Source organism: Pelobates fuscus, chromosome 10, assembly GCF_036172605.1.
Source record: "Pelobates fuscus isolate aPelFus1 chromosome 10, aPelFus1.pri, whole genome shotgun sequence".
NCBI lineage: Eukaryota > Metazoa > Chordata > Amphibia > Anura > Pelobatidae > Pelobates > Pelobates fuscus.
The window spans coordinates 153,618,285-153,630,944 of NC_086326.1; the positions used below are offsets into that span (position 1 = coordinate 153,618,285).

General features: G+C 45.8%; 1 protein-coding gene across 2 annotated transcripts in view; it reads left to right on the top strand.

Annotated features, from left to right (window-relative positions):
• LOC134575162 (zinc finger protein 250-like) overlaps positions 1-12,660 on the top strand; it is a 752,315-nt gene that overhangs the window by 685,913 nt on the left and 53,742 nt on the right. The window lies entirely within an intron of this gene.

The following is a 12,660-nucleotide window of genomic DNA, read 5'->3' on the forward strand; positions in this document are numbered from 1 at the left end:
TTACTTCCACCTTACTCCCCTCCCCTCTCTATTCATCCCATGCACTCTACACATACCTTTCCAGCCTATCTCCACCAACTCCTCCCAAATCCTCTACATACATACCCTCCTACAAAACTTTCAAATCCTACTCCCACCTTCACTTCCTTTCTATCCTTCTGCTCCTAGCTGCTGGTGATGTCTCTCCTAACCCCGGCCCCCTCGCAACAAACTCAGCACATACTAACCCAAGGATCCACACTAATCTCATACCCATCTCATGTTCCTCTAAATCCTCCTTCAATACTGCCCTCTGGAACGCACGCTCTGTTTGCAATATAACTAAATCCACTGCTGTCCATGACTTCTTCATCTCTCGTTCTATAGATTTACTAGCCATAACAGAAACCTGGCTCTCCCCCTCTGACACTGCCACCCCTGCATATTTGTCCTTCGGTGGTCTCCAACTTACCCACAACCCAAGAAACTCTGAATGTAAAGGTGGTGGTGTTGGGTTTCTCCTCTCCCCTCACTGCTCTTTTAAACCTCTTCCCACCACCCCTTCTCTCTCTTTCCCATCATTTGAAATACACTCAATTCGCCTTTTCAAACCCTTCTCTGCTAACATTGCTGTTATTTACCGCCCCCCTGGTTCCTCTCTTCTCTTCCTTGACCACTTTGCTGCCTGGCTACCCTATTTCCTCTCTTCTAACATTCCATCCCTAATTCTCGGGGACTTCAATATTCCTATAAACCCACCTTTGACCTCTGCAGCCACTAAACTACTTTCAATGACTTCCTCCCTCGGGCTATCGCAGTGGGCAGATTCTCCCACCCATGTAGCTGGCAATACCCTTGACCTAATCTTCACTTATGCATGTACAGTATCTAATATCTGCAACACTCCATATCCACTCTCTGATCACCACCTCTTATCATTTGCTCTCACATACCCCCTCACCCAAAAACCTCAGCCTAACCCCCCTCAACTCAGGAGGGACCTTAATTCTCTTGATCTCCAACAGTTGTCAGCTGACATTGGTTCACAACTGCTGTCCATCTCTTCCCTCTCCTGTCCTTCACAGGCCATCTCCATATATAACTCTACTCTTACATCTGCCTTGAACACTGCAGCGCCACTCCAAACAAGCACCTCGAGGAGGACCCGCCCCCAACCATGGCATACTAAATCAACGCGCTACCTGCAAAGATGCTCCCGTTGTGCTGAACGCTCCTGGAGGAAGTCTCGTACACAATCAGACTTTCTCCATTATAGATTCATATTGTGTTCATACAGTGCAGCCCTTGCCCTTGCCAAACAATCCTATTTTTCCACTCTCATTAGTTCATGTTCCCGCAACCCTAGGCGTCTCTTTCACACCTTTAATTCTCTTCTTCGCCCTGCTGTGGCCACCCCCAAAACTAACCTTACTGCTGATAACTTTGCATGTTACTTCACTGACAAGATTGAACAGCTAAGGAAAGAATTCTCCCCTCCTTGCCTTTCTGTTTCTCAATCACACATAGATCATGCCTTTCCTACCCTTCAGACATTCTCCCCAGCTACTGACCAAGAGGTGGCTGCTCTTCTTTGCTCCTCTCGCCCCACCACTTGCCCGCTCGATCCTGTCCCATCTCACCTTATTAGATCTCTCTCCACTTGTCTCGTGCCTTCTCTAACACACATCTTCAACTGCTCGCTCTCCTCTGGCATCGTCCCTGATGACCTTAAACATGCCACTGTAGTACCTATACTAAAAAAAACATCCCTCGACCCATCCACCCCCTCTAACTACCGTCCCATATCCCTGCTCCCTTTTTCCTCAAAGCTTCTGGAAAGACTTGTCTTTACCCGTGTGTCTCATTTCCTCAATTCCAACTCTCTCCTTGACCCTCTTCAATCTGGCTTCCGCCCTCTCCACTCTACAGAGACTGCCCTTATCAAAGTTACTAACGACCTAATCGCAGCTAAATCCAAAGGCCACTACTCCATACTAATTCTTCTTGACCTCTCAGCGGCCTTTGACACCGTTGATCATGCTCTCCTTCTTCAAACTCTTCAATCGCTTGGTCTCTGTGACTCTGTCCTCTCATGGTTTTCCTCTTATCTCTCCCAACGCTCATTCAGTGTCTCCTTTTCTAATGATACCTCCTCCCCTTGCCCTGTCTCAGTTGGAGTTCCCCAAGGCTCCGTCCTTGGTCCCCTTCTATTTTCTCTTTATACTGCCTCTCTTGGCAAACTTATTACCTCTTTTGGATTTCACTACCACCTGTACGCTGATGACACCCAGCTATATCTCTCCTCCCCGGACCTCTCCCCTGCCGTCCTGCAACGTGTCACTGCTTGCCTTTCTTCCATCTCTGACTGGATGTCCTCCCGCTTTCTGAAACTCAATCTCTCAAAAACTGAGCTCCTTGTCTTTCCTCCTCCTAATACTGATCCTCCTCTTTCGCTCTCCCTCCAAGTTTGTGGTACCAACATCAGTCCATCCTTGCAAGCGCGCTGTCTTGGCGTCATACTTGACTCTGGTCTCACCTTTGAGCCTCACATTCAGCATGTTGCCAAATCCTGTAGATTCCATCTTAAAAACATAGCCCGCATCCGCCCCTTTCTTGCACCAGATACTACCAAGGAGCTTGTCCATGCTCTAGTAATTTCCCGCATGGATTATTGTAACCCTCTCCTGATTGGTCTCCCCAATAGCCGTACTGCACCCTTACAGTCCGTAATGAATGCTGCTGCTAGATTGATTTTCCTCTCTAGTCGTTTCTCTCACACCTCACCCCTCTGCCAGTCCTTACATTGGCTTCCTGTATGCTATAGGAGTCAATTCAAGGTACTAACTCACACCTATAAAGCACTGAACAACTCTAGCCCCTCTTATATCTCCTCACAGATCCATAGGTATGTCCCTTCTCGGTCTCTCCGTTCTGCCCGTGACCACCTCCTGTCCGTTGTCCGCACTCGTACGGCCAACTCGCGCTTGCAGGACTTCTCACGGGCGGCTCCCTTCCTATGGAATAGCCTGCCTACCGCCATCAGACTCTCCCCTAGTCTTGCATCTTTTAAGAAGTGCCTTAAAACCCATCTCTTTAGGAAAGCTTATGGCCTCCAAGACTAACCCCTACCTCACATACCTGTCTCTTGCCCTCTCCTAAAGGGCAGCCCACCTTATTTGATTGTAAATTCCTGTCCTAATGTGTTTTACACCCCACCTCCTATAGAATGTAAGCTTGTTTGAGCAGGGTCCTCTTCAACCTATTGTTCCTGTAAGTTTATTTGTAATTGTCCTATTTATAGTTAAATCCCCCTCTCATAATATTGTAAAGCGCTACGGAATCTGTTGGCGCTATATAAATGGCAATAATAAATAAATAAATAAAATAATGTTCTATAAGCAGAATTTTAACTTGCCTAAACAGATATTTTATCTTATTTTAGAGCAAATCAATACACCTGGATAAATATCACGATATGCTAACATGTGATATGTCACATTAATACATAATTATTCTAATTCCATCTGCAGAATGGAATGGTTATAACTATATATTTCTTAGTTACGGTAACTAAGATTTCTAAATATCGAAATCTAATCGTGATTTATCCAGATATATATGTCATATATCATGCTATTAGAAAATTTTAATTCATTTAGATTAATTAAATGAAACCCATATAATTACCAGTTGAGTAGACATTCTCATCAGATGAGTAGGTAGTCTCAGGAACTGAATGGATGTGTGATTGGTGTGTAAGAAATTCTGAGTGCCCTGGAGTGGATATCTGTCATGGATTTCTCTGCATGGCCGAATCTGAAACCCAAACTCCAACTAACTTTTTAACTCCGACTCTTTGACTTTGCCCGCTTCCGACTGCTTTGCCCCCTCTCTTCCCTTTCCTGCTTACCTTTTTAAAGGGAAAAATTCTCTGTTCATCACTAGGTGATAGACCAATAGAAAACTGGAGGTGTGGTTACCTTCCAGATAGCAATTTAAGTATTTGGTCTATAGATGGCAGTCTCGTCCCACTAAAAATTCCTATCCAGGAAAGATTTAACTTTTCCTGGTGGCTATTCTGACGTTATTTAGCTTATCTTTATGGTTAATATAATTTAAGTTTACTCGTCAGTTCAAAGGGTTTTCTTCAGACAGTGTGTCTCCAATTCCTGCTGTAATTTCTAATATGACAGTTAGAAACTTAGTCTCACCTTTCACTTACAATGGGAATCTTGTAAAATTTAGAAAGTAAAATTAATTACTAATCTTCTCTGTCACTAATGTCTGGGTTTAGAATTATTTCTATTCCATTAACATTTAGACAGTCTTCCATCCCCCGTTCTCATTTCTTATCACTTGGTTTGTATATACAATGCATTCCTAAGCTCAGTTAGTGTTTAGTTACAAAGAGGATAGAAATTTGTGTCTTTGTTAGCTTGAAATCCAAAATGGAGTCTGCTCTGTTCTGAGTGACTCTGACAATATACACTTTTAATTTCTATCATAGCACAAAATGTCTGCCAATATAAATACCCTGACACCTTGTAGAGTCCATGGTCATTTTCTGGATATTTCTGACGCAAGAGAATCGGACAGTTATGTCTGCCCACGTTCTAAAGTAAAATCTTCCATTTTTGTTTTTGGAATTATTGTTGCATCGTGTGTTTGTTAGTTTGAGTAACATTTGTCAGAAAGTAAGGATTATTTATTCATGTTATGTCACCATAGAGATAGAAACTGAATTGTGGTTTCAGAAATATTATATCATGAGATTAGGATGCCATCACAAAGATATACTGTGGTAATTACCGTATATACTCGAGTATAAGCCGAGTTTTTCAGCCCATTTTTTGGGCTGAAAAACCCCAACTCGGCTTATACTCGAGTCAGAGTCTGTATTATGGCAATTTGCATTGCCATAATACAGACTGGGGGGAGAGGGGGGCTGGCAGAGCTGTACTTACCTTTCCTGCAGCTCCTGTCAGCTCTCTCCTCCTCTGCGCCGTCCGGTCAGCACCTCGGTCAGCTCCCAGTGTAAATCTCGCGAGAGCCGCGGCTCTCGCGAGATTTACAGTGTAAGCTGACAGAAGAGCAGAACGGACGGCGCAGAGGAGGAGAGAGCTGACAGGAGCTGCAGGAAAGGTAAGTACAGCTCTGCCAGCCCCCCTCTCCCCCCCACTGAACTGCCACTGGACCACCAGGGAAGGAGAGCCCCCCTCCCTGCCATGTATCAAGCAGGGAGGGGGGACGAAAAAAAAAATATTAATAAAATAAGAAATAATAATATAAAAATAATAATAATAATAAAAAAATTAATAATAACAAAAAAAAGGGGTATAAGGACCACTATGGGAGGGGGGGGGGTATAAGGACCACTATGGGAGGGAGGGGGTGGGTATAAGGACCACTATGGGAGGGAGGGGGTGGGTATAAGGACCACTATGGGAGGGAGGGGGTGGGTATAAGGACCACTATGGGAGGGAGGGGGTGGGTATAAGGACCACTATGGGAGGGAGGGGGTGGGTATAAGGACCACTATGGGAGGGAGGGGGTGGGTATAAGGACCACTATGGGAGGGAGGGGGTGGGTATAAGGACCACTATGGGAGGGAGGGGGTGGGTATAAGGACCACTATGGGAGGGAGGGGGTGGGTATAAGGACCACTATGGGAGGGAGGGGGTGGGTATAAGGACCGCTATGGGAGGGAGGGGGGGTATAAGGACCGCTATGGGAGGGAGGGGGGGTATAAGGACCACTATGGGAGGGAGGGGGGGTATAAGGACCACTATGGGAGGGAGGGGGGGTATAAGGACCACTATGGGAGGGAGGGGGGGTATAAGGACCACTATGGGGGGGGATAAGGAACACTATGGGAGGGAGAAGGGGGATAAGGACCACTATGAGAGGGAGGGGGTGGGATAAGGACCACTATGGGAGGGGAGGGGGAAGTAAGGACCACTATGGGAGGGGAGGGGGAAGTAAGGACCACTATGGGAGGGGAGGGGGAAGTAAGGACCACTATGGGAGAGGAGGGGGAAGTAAGGACCACTAGGGGAGGGGAGGGTAAGGACCACTAGGGGAGGGGAGGGTAAGGACCACTAGGGGAGGGGTGAGTCAGGACCACTGGGGGGGGGGAGTGAAGGAACACGGGGGTGGGGAGGTAAGGACCACTGAGGGAGGAGGAGGGGAAGTCAGGACATATGGGGGGGGGAGGGGGCGGCAAAAAATGTTTTGCCTACGGCGGCAAATATCCTTGCACCGGCCCTGCACACACTGCATTCACACACTGTATTCATACACACACACTGCATTCATGCACACACACTGCATTCATGCACACACACACTGCACTCATACACACACTGCACTCATACACACACGCTGCACTCATACACACACACATACGCACACACTGCATTCATTATACACACACTGTAAATAAATATTCAATTAATATATTTTTTTTAGGATCTAATTTTATTTAGAAATTTACCAGTAGCTGCTGCATTTCCCACCCTAGTCTTATACTCGAGTCAATAAGTTTTCCCAGTTTTTTGGGATAAAATTAGGGGCCTCGGCTTATATTCGGGTCGGCTTATACTCGAGTATATACGGTAGGTTTATGTAATTTTCTCTTTACTTTATTATCAATTTGTAGCTTAATAATAATAATCAAGTTCACCCTATTAAACACACACACACCAGATGATTTGTCAACATTTATTTACCTGCAACTTTCTCAGTTTTATTCCTGTGGGGACAAAAGTTTATGAAACTTTAGATTTTGGAACATGGGACCTCAGTGATCTCAAGGACATATTTCTTGTAACGTGTGGTCTGTCTCTGATTGAATGAATTATGGCCAAGGGGAAGATATGAATTCAATCAAAATTCTAGAAATGTTGGGAATTAAAAAGAAAAATCATGGTAGAAACACAAAATATTGTATTGTTACACTGAGGAATGTGACTGAAACCTTTAGAGGGACTACTATAGAAAAAAATAAAAATAATAATATAACGGATACATTACCGGATAATATAATGAATATATAACAAATATATAACCGGATAATATAATGGATGTGTAACCAGATAATAATAATAATATAGCTAGAGCTCGCACATTTATAGACAGCCCCCCAGCATGGGGGTCTCTATTCAGAACATCCTAAGCCCGCCCCGGTTGTCTCTGTGTCTGGGACATAATTGAGTTGATAACTGGTAAACTACACTGCTCAAAAAAAAATAAAGGGAACACAAAAATAACATCCTAGATCTGAATGAATTAAATATTCTTCTGAAATACTTTGTTCTTTACATAGTTGAATGTGCTGACAACAAAATCACACAGAAATTAAAAAATGGAAATCACATTTTTCAACCCATGGAGGTCTGGATTTGGAGTCACACTCAAAATTAAAGTGGAAAAACACACTACAGGCTGATCCAACTTTAATGTAATGTCCTTAAAACAAGTCAAAATGAGGCTCAGTAGTGTGTGTGGCCTCCACGTGCCTGTATGACCCTACAACCCCTGTGCATGCTCCTGATGAGGTGGCGGATGGTCTCCTGAGGGATCTCCTCCCAGACCTGGACTAAAGCATCTGCCAACTCCTGGACAGTCTGTGGTGCAATGTGACATTGGTGGATGGAGCGAGACATGATGTCCCAGATGTGCTCAATTGGATTCAGGTCTGGGGAACGGGCGGGCCAGTCCATAGCATCAATGGCTTCGTCTTGCAGGAACTGCTGACACACTCCAGCCACATGAGGTCTAGCATGGTCTTGCATTAGGAGGAACCCAGGGCCAACCGCACCAGCATATGGTCTCACAAGGGGTCTGAGGATCTCATCTCATCAGTACCTAATGGCAGTCAGGCTACCTCTGGCGAGCGCATGGAGGGCTGTGCGGCCCCCCAAAGAAATGCCACCCCACACCATTACTGACCCACTGCCAAACCGGTCATACTGGAGGATGTTGCAGGCAGCTAGAGTGAAAGCACCGCCAGCATTCAAAAGTGACCAAAACATCAGTCAGGAAGCATAGGAACCACTCATTTATTGGGGGTGTCTTGCTAATTGCCTATAATTTCCACCTATTGTCTATCCCATTTGCACTCAGTGTTGTTTCCTAAGTGAACAGTTTGATTTCACAGAAGTGTGATTTACATTGTGTTGTTTACCGGTAATTGTTCCCTTAATTTTTCTGAGCAGTGTAATTACCTCCTGAACACAGAGAATATAACACAGAAATATTCCCAAATGCTGAGACAATTGGTCCGGCCGGAGTTCCAGAACTGTGGCAACTGACATTTAATGTGGATAAGTGCAAGATAATGCATCTTGGACGTAAAAACCCAAGGGCAGAGTACAGAATATTTGATAGAGTCCTAACCTCAACATCTGAGGAAAGGGATTTAGGGGTAATTAATTCAGATGACTTAAAGGTAGGCAGACAATGTAATAGAGCAGCAGGAAATGCTAGCAGAATGCTTGTTTGTATAGGGAGAGGTATTAGCAGTAGAAAGAGGGAAATGCTCAAGCCATTGTACATAACACTGGTGAGACCTCACTTGGAGTATTGTACACAGTACTGGAGACCGTATCTTCAGAAGGATATTGATACTTTAGAGAGAGTTCAGAGAAGGGCTACTAAACTGGTTCATGGATTGCAGGATAAAACTTACCAAGAAAGGTTAAAATAACTTAACATGTATAGCTTGGAGGAAAGGCGAGACAGGTGGGATGTGATAGAAATATTTAAATACATAAAGGTAATCAACACAGTAAAGGCGAAGACTATATTTAAAAGAAGAAAAACTCCCACAGCAAGAGGGCATAGTCTTAAATTACTTGTAATGCTGCGATTAGGGGCATGTCTACTAAACAGACTGGCTGCTCACTTGCAAGAAACCCCCCACCCCCTTTCCAACAAATGGCCCCATGGTGGGGCATCTATTAACTAGTGGGGGGGGACGTATTTCCCCCCCCCCATGTCACGCGAGTGGGGGTATGCAACTAAACGGGGAATATAGGGTTCTCCTTGGCCTCCACCCATGAGCTGTGGGTGGGGACCCTAAAAGACAACAGGGGAACCTATTGTCCTCCCTCGGTCCCCACCCATGAGCAGCGGGTGGGGGCCCTAAATGACAAAGGGGGGAACCTATTGTCCTCCCCCTGGTCCCCACACATGAGCAGCGGTTGGGGGGCTCTAAAAGATAATGGGGGGAACCGATTGCCCCCCCCCTGCACCCCACCAATGAGCGGTGGTTGGGGCCCCTAAATGAAAATGGGGAGGGACCTATTGTTCTTTTTTTTTTTTTATTTATTTTTGCAGTGCATATGAGGGTTACATACAGACACGTGGTGCCCCAAAGGCAGTCCACATGCACATTTCAAAACAAAGAGTAAAGAACATGGAGAGCATTGGGGTTTGGTAGTACAATGCACTATTTTTATAGTTATGAACAAGCTTAAACATACTATTTAGGCAATGTATAAATCGAGATTCCAACAACATTAAGTATATTATGACATAAAGGCTAGGTCAGTGTGTACGTAGTTATACGTTGGGAGATAATGATGCAAGAATCAAGATAAAATACAGGAAGACATATTTTCAATAGCGTTATCAGTCGCTGTCAATGTTAGGTAGTACTATTAGCCGTCGCTGCCAACATTAGGTATCTAATGATCTATGTAAGTGAACGTTTACACATGCTAAATTAAACTAGGCTTTAAGGCAAGAGTAATAAAATGCTGCACAAATAAGTTTTAGAGGTGCGTACTAGGTAAAGTCAGATCAATGTTTTCTGCAGGATAGAGTCCCATAATTTGAGTATGTAAGGCTTGTGCACCAGTCGTCCGACCCGCCTGCATCTCGTGGAGAAGGGCTGGTGCATTGATGGTGTAGCCGCGTCAGCCGGTACCCCGCTTGGGCAGGGGTGTGATAGCTGCAAGGGGTGTCTGGGCTGCTCCCCCTTCTTGCGCTTTCCATGTGTGGCGTTGAGCCAGTGAAGATTGTGACCTCCATAGGTTGGCATTTTTGTGTGCCAGGCAGCTTAAGGAGCGGACGTCTGGAGCTCCGTGGTCGAGGTGAGTAGGAGTGTCCATGCAGCTGGCCTGATCGGCGGAGTATTGTTCGCCACTTTGGTTTCATGCGTGTTCTCCATTTATTAGTTGTGCGGGGGGGGTGTTTATGCTTGCCGCTTCGTGTAGCAGAATATCCCCCTGGAACTGTCTGGCTTTTTGCAGGTAGGTGGGATAGCTCTTTGAGTTGAGCTCCTTCTGGAGCTTGATTTGGTGTCGCTGCAAATAAAGCCTCCATTTTGGCCCAGAAGTCAGCAACGGTGGCATCTAGTCGCTCAAGCACATATTCTGCAGCACCTCCTCGTGACTCCATAGTTTGCAGTAGGCCCTGCTGGTGTTGCAGAGGCCCGGCCGCCATCTTAGGTGGGTCAGCCGCGATCATGCGTCGGGAGGTGGGAGCTGTGCAGGGTTGACAGGGGCACCAGCCAGTGGATACCGGGATAACCCCCGCCGGTCCAGAGGGGGGGGGGGGTGGAGCATAGCTTCGGTCACCAGGGCCATTCAGGCAACGAAGGAGCCTGGAGAGCGGCCGTCTCTCCAGAGCTCAGGCTTTCGTAGGCCGCTGACTGCCTTCAGGACGTACCGGAGCTGGATCAGCTCACAACGAGTATCCTCCGGTGTACCGCGACTCTCTCGGTATGATAGGTGCCGAAAACTGTCTGCTAGGTGAGTGAAATTGGTTTAAATCTCGCTTTTTTGGGGCCAGATGCAGGAGCTCTTGCCGAGCACGTCTGGTTCCCTTGGCAGTCAGGCTCCGCCCCCGGGACCTATTGTTCTTACCCTGGCCCCCACCCATGAGCAGTGGTTGGGGGCCCTAAATGACTATTGTCCTCCTCCCAACCCTAAATTAAAATGGGGGGGGGGACCTATTCTCCCCCCCCCCCTCCCCCCCTGCCCATGAGCGACGGGTGGGAGCCCTAAATACTTTGGATATTTTGGAGAGAGTTCAGAGACATTCAGCGTCCGATAACAGACCAAAAGTCTGTTTGGATTCCGGAAGCCCTCTAGTGGCTGCCTTGTAGACAGCCACTGAGGGCAGACTTAGAGCTGTAATGTAAACATTCTTTGGAACTGCAATGTTTTACATTGCAACACTAAGTGCAAAAGGGTCACAGCACCCAGACTACTTCAATTAGCTGCCTACTTCTGGAATAAAAGGGAATCATGACATGTCACACGTGATGTGTGCTTAAGGGGTTAAAGGATCTTAACATGTCTAGCTTGGAGGAAAGACGAGACAGGGGGGATATGATAGAAACATTTAAATACATAAAGGGAATCAACACAGTAAAGGAGGAGACTATATTTAAAAGAAGAAAAACTACCACAACAAGAGGACATAGTCTTAAATTAGAGGGGCAAAGGTTTAAAAATAATATCAGGAAGTATTACTTTACTGAGAGGGTAGTGGATGCATGGAATAGCCTTCCAGCTGAAGTGATAGAGGTTAACACAGTAAAGGAGTTTAAGCATGCGTGGGATATGCATAAGGCTATCCTAACTATAAGATAAGGCCAGGGACTAATGAAAGTATTTAGAAAACTGGGCAGACTAGATGGGCCGAATGGTTCTTATCTGCCATCACATTCTATGTTTCTGTGTAACTTTAGACCATCAGTTACAACACCTAGCCATATAACTATTAAACAATGTAAGCCCAATGAATGAATACCCTGAGTGCAGACATATACAGTAGTGTTGGTGATTAATTAAAGGGGTGCTTGTGTATAAATGCAGTGTTTTAAAACAGGGGTGTGTTTGTGTGTAATGCTTGTGTTTGCTTGCAGGGCTGTGTTTGGATGTAATGTTGGCTTTTAAATGCGGATATACATTTGTTTGTAGTATTGGTGTTTGAGTGGAGGGGTGTGGGTGTATATCATTTTGAAGTTTTAATGCAGGGATGTGTTTGTATGTACTGTTTGTGTGAGATGGGAAGTGTGTTGGTGATTGATTGCTTAGATGTATGCACATACACACAATTACACAGATAAAAATCCAAAATATGACCGCACTCCAAGGACTTGACTGAAAGTTTTAAAATATAAATTTGAATTCATAGTATAAAAGGACAAATAAACATTTCAGCACGCACCTGGAGCTTTTCATAAGTATGACAAGAAAAATCCGTATGACAATAGCCCAAATCTATTGTGTGCATAGTCATTATAAATCATGTACTCACCGCCAGCATGCGCGCAGCTGCTCACCGAGCCTGGGCCTCATAAACTGGAGAAAGAAAGAAAAATCGAAGCGGAACGCAACAGGTAGAATGCACACTGCCTTCAAGCATCGGCCGGTATACCAAATGAATTCCCTAATCAGCCTGCCCAGATCCCCAACTGCAGAATTCGGCCCAAGACAAGGATGCCGGCAGCAGTCTTCATCAATGGTGGAGTGAGAGCCTGGGAGAAGATGTTGTCATCCCTCCCCAGCCACAGCGGGAATACCGGGGGGGAGAGGGGTATCCAATTCGTCGGCCCAGCGACAAATTCCCAATCATGTACCGGGTGTAGTGGAGGGAACTGTGGTCTCCACTGACACCGTCCCAGCAGAAGAGCTGGCATCAGGGCACAGCGCAGCTGGCTTATGC